Raw genomic sequence first — 8,977 nt, forward strand, 5'->3', positions numbered from 1 at the left:
TGAGGCACCGCAGCCTCAGCAGGGTTATCCCCACTTTGTGCCATGATGTTTTCCTGGCTGAGAGATTTTCCCTCCCCCAGGACCTCACAGAAATGCTCAGCAAATCTGCAAACCTGTTCCTGGGGGTCGGAGATTGGATCACCGTTTTTTCCTCTAATGATGGTAATAGGTGTGGCGCTGCAGGTTACTTTTTTGATGGAGTTAAATAGTGATTTGTGATCGCGGGCCACTGAGGCAGACTCCATCTCCTCAGCAACCCGCGACCACCACCCATCCTTACAGCGCCTTACGGCTCTCCGAACCTCCGAGCGAAGGCTGCGGTAAACCTCCTCATTCTCTGACGTGGGATGCTGTAGGCGATGAGAGTGGGCCTGTCGCTTTTTCTCACTGACACACACACACTGACACACACACACTGACACTGTCACACTCTGTAAACCGGTACAGATTGGGCCAGACAATCCCGAATGCTGAAAGGATCGGCTGGAAAATTACTCTGTTGGGATCACGCACACGGCAGCAGCAACAGCAGCTGCAGCAGCAGCAGCAGCTGCTGCTGTAGCTGCAGCAGCAGCTGCAGCTACAGCAGCAGCAACAGCAGCTGCAGCAGCAGCTGCAGCAACAGCTGCTGCAGCTGCAGCTGCAGCTGCAGCAGCTGCAGCATCAGCTGTAGCAGCAGCAGCAGTAGCTACAGCAGCAGCATCAGCTGCAGCAGCAGCATCAGCTGCAGCAGCAGCTACAGCAGCGGCAGCTGCAGCAGCAGCGGCAGCAGCGGCAGTAGCAAAATCACCATGGATGTACCATCATCATCACCACCATCACCATGGATGTATCATCATCATCACCATCATCACCATGGACGTATCATCATCATCACCATGATCGTACCATCATCACCACCATCAACATGGTCGTACCATCATCACCATCATCACCATGATCGTACCATCATCACCACCATCAACATGGTCGTACCATCATCACCATCATCACCATCATCACCATGATCGTACCATCATCACCACCATGGTCTCACCATCTTCATCACCACCATCACCATGATCGTACCATCATCACCATGGACGTACCATCATCACCACCATCACCATGGTCGTACCATCATCACCATCACCACCATGGACGTACCATCATCACCATCACCACCATGGACGTACCATCATCACCATTGTCGTACCATCTTCAGCACCATCACCATGGTCGTACAATCATCACCAGTATGATCAGCATCTTCATCACCGCCATGGACATCAATATTATCACCATCATCACCGTACCATCATCACCATGGACGTACCATCATCACCACCATCATCACCACCACCACCGTCATCATCACCACGACTTTATTATTATTATTTTTCGTGTCCACATTTCTCTGGAATTTCACAGCGGTGTAGTGCTGTTTACCCCCCCCCCCCCCAATTTTAAAATCTACAATTCTCTGGATCTCTAAATCTATAAAACAACAACGCAAGTTTTTTTTCTCTTCCTCTGCGGGGTGTATCCGTAAAGTCCCCAAGCAAAAAAAAAGCCCCCACACAGTTTGTGTTTCTAGGATTTTTGTAACAACACTGATCCTGATTCTTCCTCCTGTGAGTTCATCTCTCTCTGTGACCTCTCCTCTCACTCCCCCATCTCTCTCTTATCTCTCTTCCCATCTCTCATCTCTCTCTCTCCCCATCTCTCTCCCATCTCTCTCTCCCCCATCTCCCCATCTCTCTCTCTCCCCCATCTCTCTCCCCCATCTCTCTCCCCCATCTCTCTCCCCCATCTCTCTCCCCCATCTCTCCATCTCTCTCTCCCCCATCTCTCTCCCCCATCTCTCTCTCTCCCCCATCTCTCCATTTCACTCCCCATCTCTCTCTCTCCCATCTCTCTCCCCCATCTCCCCATCTCTCTCTCTCCCCCATCTCTCTCCCCCATCTCTCTTTCTCCCCCATCTCCCCATCTCTCTCTCCCCCATCTCTCTCCCCCCCATCTCTCTCCCCCCCATCTCTCTCTCCCCCATCTCTCTCTCCCCCATCTCTCTCTCCCCCATCTCTCTCTCCCCCATCTCTCTCTCCCCCATCTCTCTCTCCCCCATCTCTCTCTCCCCCATCTCTCTCTCCCCCATCTCTCTCTCCCCCATCTCTCTCTCCCCCATCTCTCTCTCCCCCATCTCTCTCTCCCCCATCTCTCTCTCCCCCATCTCTCTCTCCCCCATCTCTTACCACACAGACCCATAGACTCACACAGAGACCCATAGATTCACCACACAGACCCACAGACTCACCACACAGAGCCCCACAGACTCACCACACAGAGACCCACAGACTCGCCACACAGAGACCCACAGACTCACCACACAGAGACCCACAGACTCGCCACACAGAGACCCACAGACTCACCACAAAGAGACCCACGCAGAGACCCACAGACTCACCACACAGAGACCCACAGACTCACCACACAGACCCACAGACTCACCACACAGAGACCCACAGACTCACCACACAGAGACCCACAGACTCACCACAAAGAGACCCACGCAGAGACCCACAGACTCACCACACAGAGACCCACAGACTCACCACACAGAGACCCACAGACTCACCACACAGAGACCCACAGACTCACCACACAGAGACCCACACAGAGACCCACAGACTCACCACACAGAGACCCACAGACTCACCACACAGAGACCCACAGACTTGCCACACAGAGACCCACGCAGAGACCCACAGACTCACCACACAGAGACCCACAGACTCACCACACAGAGACCCACAGACTCACCACACAGAGACCCACACAGAGACCCACAGACTTGCCACACAGACTCGCACAGTCTGACTCTCTGTTCGGGTCTATGGCTCTCTGCGTGAGTCTGTGACTCTCATTGTGATGATGAGTGACTATATCCGCCACTCCATCTCGCTGTATTTAAGGGTTCGCAACGATGCCCCAAGTGTCGGCTTCTGGAAAAGTAACAAAAATCTATTTACGTAGCGAGCTCTGGATGAGGATGATCTCCTGTTCCACCTTGGCAGACGAGCGAAGAGAGAGAGAGAGAGTAGAGTGAAGATAGGAGAGAGAGAGTGGAGAGAGAGAGTCGAGTGAAGATAGGAGAGAGTGGAGAGAGAGTGGAGTGTGAAGATAGGAGAGAGTGGAGAGTGAAGATAGGAGAGAGTGGAGAGTGAAGATAGGAGAGAGTGGAGAGTGAAGATAGGAGAGAGTGGAGAGAGAGTGGAGAGTGAAGATAGGAGAGAGTGGAGAGAGAGAGTCGAGTGAGTGAGAGAGTGAAGATGGGAAAGAGAGGAGAGAGTGAAACAGAGTGGAGTGAGTGAGTGAGAGAAGATAGGAGAGAGAGTGGAGAGTGAAGATAGGAGAGAGTGGAGAGAGAGAGGAGAGTAGATAGGAGAGAGAGTGGAGAGTGAAGATAGAGAGTGAGAGAGTGGAGAGTGAAGATAGGAGAGAGTGGAGAGTAGATAGGAGAGTGAAGATAGGAGAGAGAGTGGAGAGAGAGTGGAGAGAGTGGAGAGTGAAGATAGGAGAGAGAGGAGAGAGTGAAACAGAGTGGAGTGAGTGAGAGCGGAGAGTGGAGAGTGAAGATAGGAGAGAGAGTGGAGTGAGAGACGAGGCAGGGGTGATTACAACAAACAATTCAGACGAATCGGCGGCATGAGTTGCCTCAAATTAGATTGACGCGGAGTTAGAACGAAACTTACCGTTTCTGTAGAGCAGCATGGTGACATGGCGGGTGGGTGGGTGACATGGCGGGTGGGTGACTGGGTGGGTGGGTGACATGGTGGCTGGGTGGGTGGGTGACATGGTGGCTGGGTGGGTGGGTGACATGGTGGCTGGGTGGGTGACATGGTGGCTGGGTGGGTGGGTGACATGGTGACTGACTGGGTGGGTGGGTGGGTGACTGACATGGCGAGCGGGTGGGTGACTGGGCGGGTGGGTGACTGACTGGGTGGGTGACTGGGTGGGTGGGTGACTAGCTGGGTGGGTGACTGGCTGGGTGGGTGGGTGGGTGACTGGGTGGATGGGTGACTGGGTGGGTGGGTGACATGGTGACTGACTGGGTGGGTGGGTGGCTGGGTGGGTCTGTGGGTGGGTGGGTGGGTGACTGGGTGGGTGGGTGACAGACATGGTGGGTGGGTGACATGCTGGGTGACATGGTGGCTGGCTGAGACGCTTCCTGGCTGGGTCATGTGACACCTCACCCCTTTCCCCAGGCACGTGCTCCCTTTGTGACGTCGGGGTGGAGGGTCATGTGACCTCGCCCCCCACCCTCCCCCAGGCACGTGCTTCCATTGTGACGTCACGTTTATGCATGTGCTCGCTATGACGTCACGGTCGTGAATGTAAAGCTGCCCGTTTCGAGAAGAAAAGTGGGGGCGGCAGTCACGTGTCTGGTTTAGTGTGTAGGAGGAAGAGATTGTGGGGGGGGTGGGTGGGTGGGGGGGGTTCGTTGTTGTTTATTTTTTTTTTGGGGGGGGGGGGGGGGGCCCCCCCAGGGGGGTCTGACTGCTCGTGGTAACGGTACGGGGGTTGTGGTTTGCCGCGGACCCCACCCACCCCCACGTCTGTGTGTGTGCGGGTGACTCACACACACACACAGACCTCCCCCCCACGTCTGTGTGTGGGTGACACACACACACACAGACCTCCCCCCCACGTCTGTGTGTGGGTGACACACACACACAGACCTCCCCCCCACGTCTGTGTGTGGGTGACACACACACACAGACCTCCCCCCCCACGTCTGTGTGTGGGTGACACACACACACACAGACCTCCCCCCCCCACGTCTGTGTGTGGGTGACACACACACACAGACCTCCCCCCTATAGCGAGTTGCTGCATTACCTACCTGTGGTTTGCCCCCTCCCCTCCCCCCATCCATTATGGACATTAAAAACAGCGGTCGCATGTTCGTCGCCTGACCCTCTCTCGTTTTTCTCGCGACAACAATAACACAACACAACAACGACACCAACAACACCAACAACACAACAACAACAAAACAACACCAACAACAAAACAACACCAACACAAACAACACCACAACACAACAACACCACAACACAAACAACAACACAACAACACAACCATCAACACAACAACACAACCACCAACACAACAACACAACCACCAACACAACAACACCAACACAACCACCAACACAACAACACCAACACAACCACCAACAACAAAAAAACAACAACACAACAACAGAGACACAGACACCCACCCCACCCAGCCCCATAGCGTGGTGCGTGGTTTAGCGAACGATGTCATCCGCACTCGAGGTCGTTGTTTAATTTCGATGTGAAGCTTCTTTCGTGACTGCAGCAGGGATTCATCTTCTTGGTTCTTGCGGTAAAGTCATCACGTAGAAGGGAAATAATAAAATAATTCTCACGACGTTTCGGCCACAACGCAAGCAGCCGTTCTCAGTTGAAGAACAGGTCTGTCGTCTCGACAGACCGAGATGACTGGCTGATGCACCACCTGTGCCCCCTACTGTGCCAACTTGCTGTGCTTTAGCCACCCGGCGCTCCGCTCGTTGTTGTGAGCGTCGCTCCTCCGCCCTCCGTTGTTGTTGGAGGGCGACTGCCTCCAACTGCCCAGTAGCGTCCTTCACGAGCCTCCTCCACTGAGGCCGATCTTGACACCGCTGGTACCAGTCATCGGCAAGTCCACTCAGCTCCACGTCCTCCTGTACCACATCACTCCATCTCTTCTCTAGCCCGTGCCGCGCCCGTTTAGCCCCCTCGATCCGGCCGAACAAAAGCTGTTTAGGAATGCGGTGGCTGGGCATGCGGGCTACATGACCCAGCCAACGCAGCCTTGCCTGCCGGAGGAGCTCACTGATGGGACTTTGCCCAGATCTTTCTAGGATTTGTGAGCTCCTCACACAATCCAGCCTGCAGGTTAAACCCAGGATGGATTGTAGACAGGCCAGCCTAAATTTATCTAACCCGTGAAGATATTCAATGAGGGGGTTCCACGTTTCGCAAGCTTAGAGAAGGGAGGGAATGACCGTGGCCGAGAAGACCCGAAACTTCGTGTGGATCGACAGACCAGGTAGCTTCCACACAGCGTTATGCAACCGATGAAAATAATGTCACTTGACTGATTAGGAGTGAGACCTCTGCTGTTAAACTGGAGCCGGTCATGAGTACACTGCCCAGGTATGGGAAACTCTCCACTCTCTCCACAACTGCCCCATCACCAATTGGGAGTTGTGGGGGTGGAGTGTCCGATGGTACAAAATACACAGGCAGGTGCTTAGTTTTGGTGGGGCTGATGGTAAGACCCCATCTCTTAGTGGCACGCTCCAGTTTCAGCAGCAGCGTCTCCAACTCTTCCTCTGAGTGAGCAGCAATTACCAAATCATCAGCATACGTAACATGGTTGACCAATAGGGAGCCATCCCTTAACCGCACCTGGGCATCTATCAGCCTTCCATTGTATCTGTACCCGATATAGATTTTTCGGGAACAGCCATAGAAGGCTTCACAAGCTACGTGGTCGAAATAGATGTTAAATAATGTGGGAGCCAGAGGACATCCCTGTCGCACCCCAACGTATACAGGGAATGGCTCCGACTCCCGGCCACGTAGTTTTACCCGGGCCCGCTCACCATCATGAAGGTTCTTAATGATCGTGAGCAGAGGGTCAGGGACTTCAAAAGCACGAAGAACAACCCAGGGCCCAGGCCTACTGATGGTATCATAGGCCTTGACCAGGTCAATAAAGCAGAGATGTAGGCCTTGTTGGAATTCCATGCACCTCTGCTGTAGCAGACGGACAGAAAATATGGCATCTGTGCAGGACCGCCCTTTCCTGAAACCGCATTGGGGCTCCGCAAGCCTTTCCTCAGCGTGCCTAGCAAGGCGATGTTGAATAATCCTTGCCGAGACCCGAAGACTCACACAAACCCATATACTTACGCAGAGACCCATAGACTCACGCAGAGACCCACAGACTCACACAGAGACCCATAGACTCACACAGAGACCCATAGACTCACACAGAGGCCCATAGACTCACACAGAGACCCATAGACTCACACAGACCCATAGACTCACACAGAGGCCCATAGACTCACACAGAGGCCCATAGACTCACACAGAGACCCATAGACTCACACAGAGACCCATAGACTCACACAGAGACCCATGGACTCACACAGAGACCCATAGACTCACACAGAGACCCATAGACTCACACAGAGGCCCATAGACTCACAAAGAGGCCCATAGACTCACAAAGAGACCCATAGACTCACAAAGAGACCCATAGACTCACACAGAGACCCATAGACTCACACAGAGGCCCATAGACTCACACAGAGACCCATAGACTCACACAGAGGCCCATAGACTCACACAGAGACCCATAGACTCACACAGAGGCCCATAGACTCACACAGAGGCCCATAGACTCACACAGAGGCCCATAGACTCACACAGAGGCCCATAGACTCACACAGAGACCCATAGACTCACACAGAGGCCCATAGACTCACGCAGAGACCCATAGACTCACGCAGAGACCCGTAGACTCACGCAGAGACCCATAGACTCACACAGAGACCCGTAGACTCACACAGACTCAGACTCACACAGAGACCCGTAGACTCACACAGAGACTCAGACTCACACAGAGACCCATAGACTCACGCAGAGACCCATAGACTCACACAGAAACCCGTAGACTCACACAGAGACTCAGACTCACACAGAGACCCATAGACTCACGCAGAGACCCATAGACTCACACAGAAACCCGTAGACTCACACAGAGACTCAGACTCACACAGAGACCCATAGACTCACACAGAGACCCGTAGACTCACACAGAGACTCAGACTCACACAGAGACCCATAGACTCACGCAGAGACCCATAGACTCACACAGAAACCCGTAGACTCAATCAGAGACCTATAGACTCACACACAGACCCATAGACTCACGCAGAGACCCATAGACTCACACAGAGACCCGTAGACTCACACAGAGACTCATAGACTCACACAGAGACTCACTCACACAGAGACCCGTAGACTCACACAGAGACCCACAGACTCACAGAGAGACTCATAGACTCACAAAGAGACTCAGACTCACACAGAGACCCATAGACTCGCACAGAGACCCGTAGACTCACACAGAGTCTCATAGACTCACACAGAGACTCAGACTCACACAGAGTCTCATAGACTCACACAGAGACTCAGACTCACACAGAGACCCATAGACTCACACAGAGACCCGTAGACTCACACAGAAACCCATAGACTCACACAGAGGCCCATAGACTCACACAGAGGCCCATAGACTCATACAGAGACCTATAGGCTCACACACAGACCCATAGACTCACAGAGACCCATAGACTCACACAGAGGCCCATAGACTCACACAGAGACCCATAGACTCACACAGAGACCCATAGACTCACACAGAGGCCCATAGACTCACACAGAGGCCCATAGACTCACACAGAGACCCATAGACTCACACAGAGACCCATAGACTCACACAGAGACCCATAGACTCACACAGAGACCCATAGACTCACACAGAGACCCATAGACTCACACAGAGGCCCATAGACTCACAAAGAGGCCCATAGACTCACACAGAGACCTATAGACTCACACACAGACCCATAGACTCACGCAGAGACCCATAGACTCACGCAGAGACCCATAGACTCACACAGAGACCCGTAGACTCACACAGAGACTCAGACTCACACAGAGACCCATAGACTCGCACAGAGACCCGTAGACTCACACAGAGTCTCATAGACTCACACAGATACCCATAGACTCACACAGAGACCCATAGACTCACACAGAGACCCGTAGACTCACAGAGACCCACAGACTCATGCAGAAACCCATAGGGACCGTCCATAAATGACGTCACACGATTTAGGTCGATTTTTATC

Source organism: Lampetra fluviatilis, chromosome 55 (genome assembly GCF_964198595.1).
Source record: "Lampetra fluviatilis chromosome 55, kcLamFluv1.1, whole genome shotgun sequence".
NCBI classification, from domain to species: domain Eukaryota; kingdom Metazoa; phylum Chordata; class Hyperoartia; order Petromyzontiformes; family Petromyzontidae; genus Lampetra; species Lampetra fluviatilis.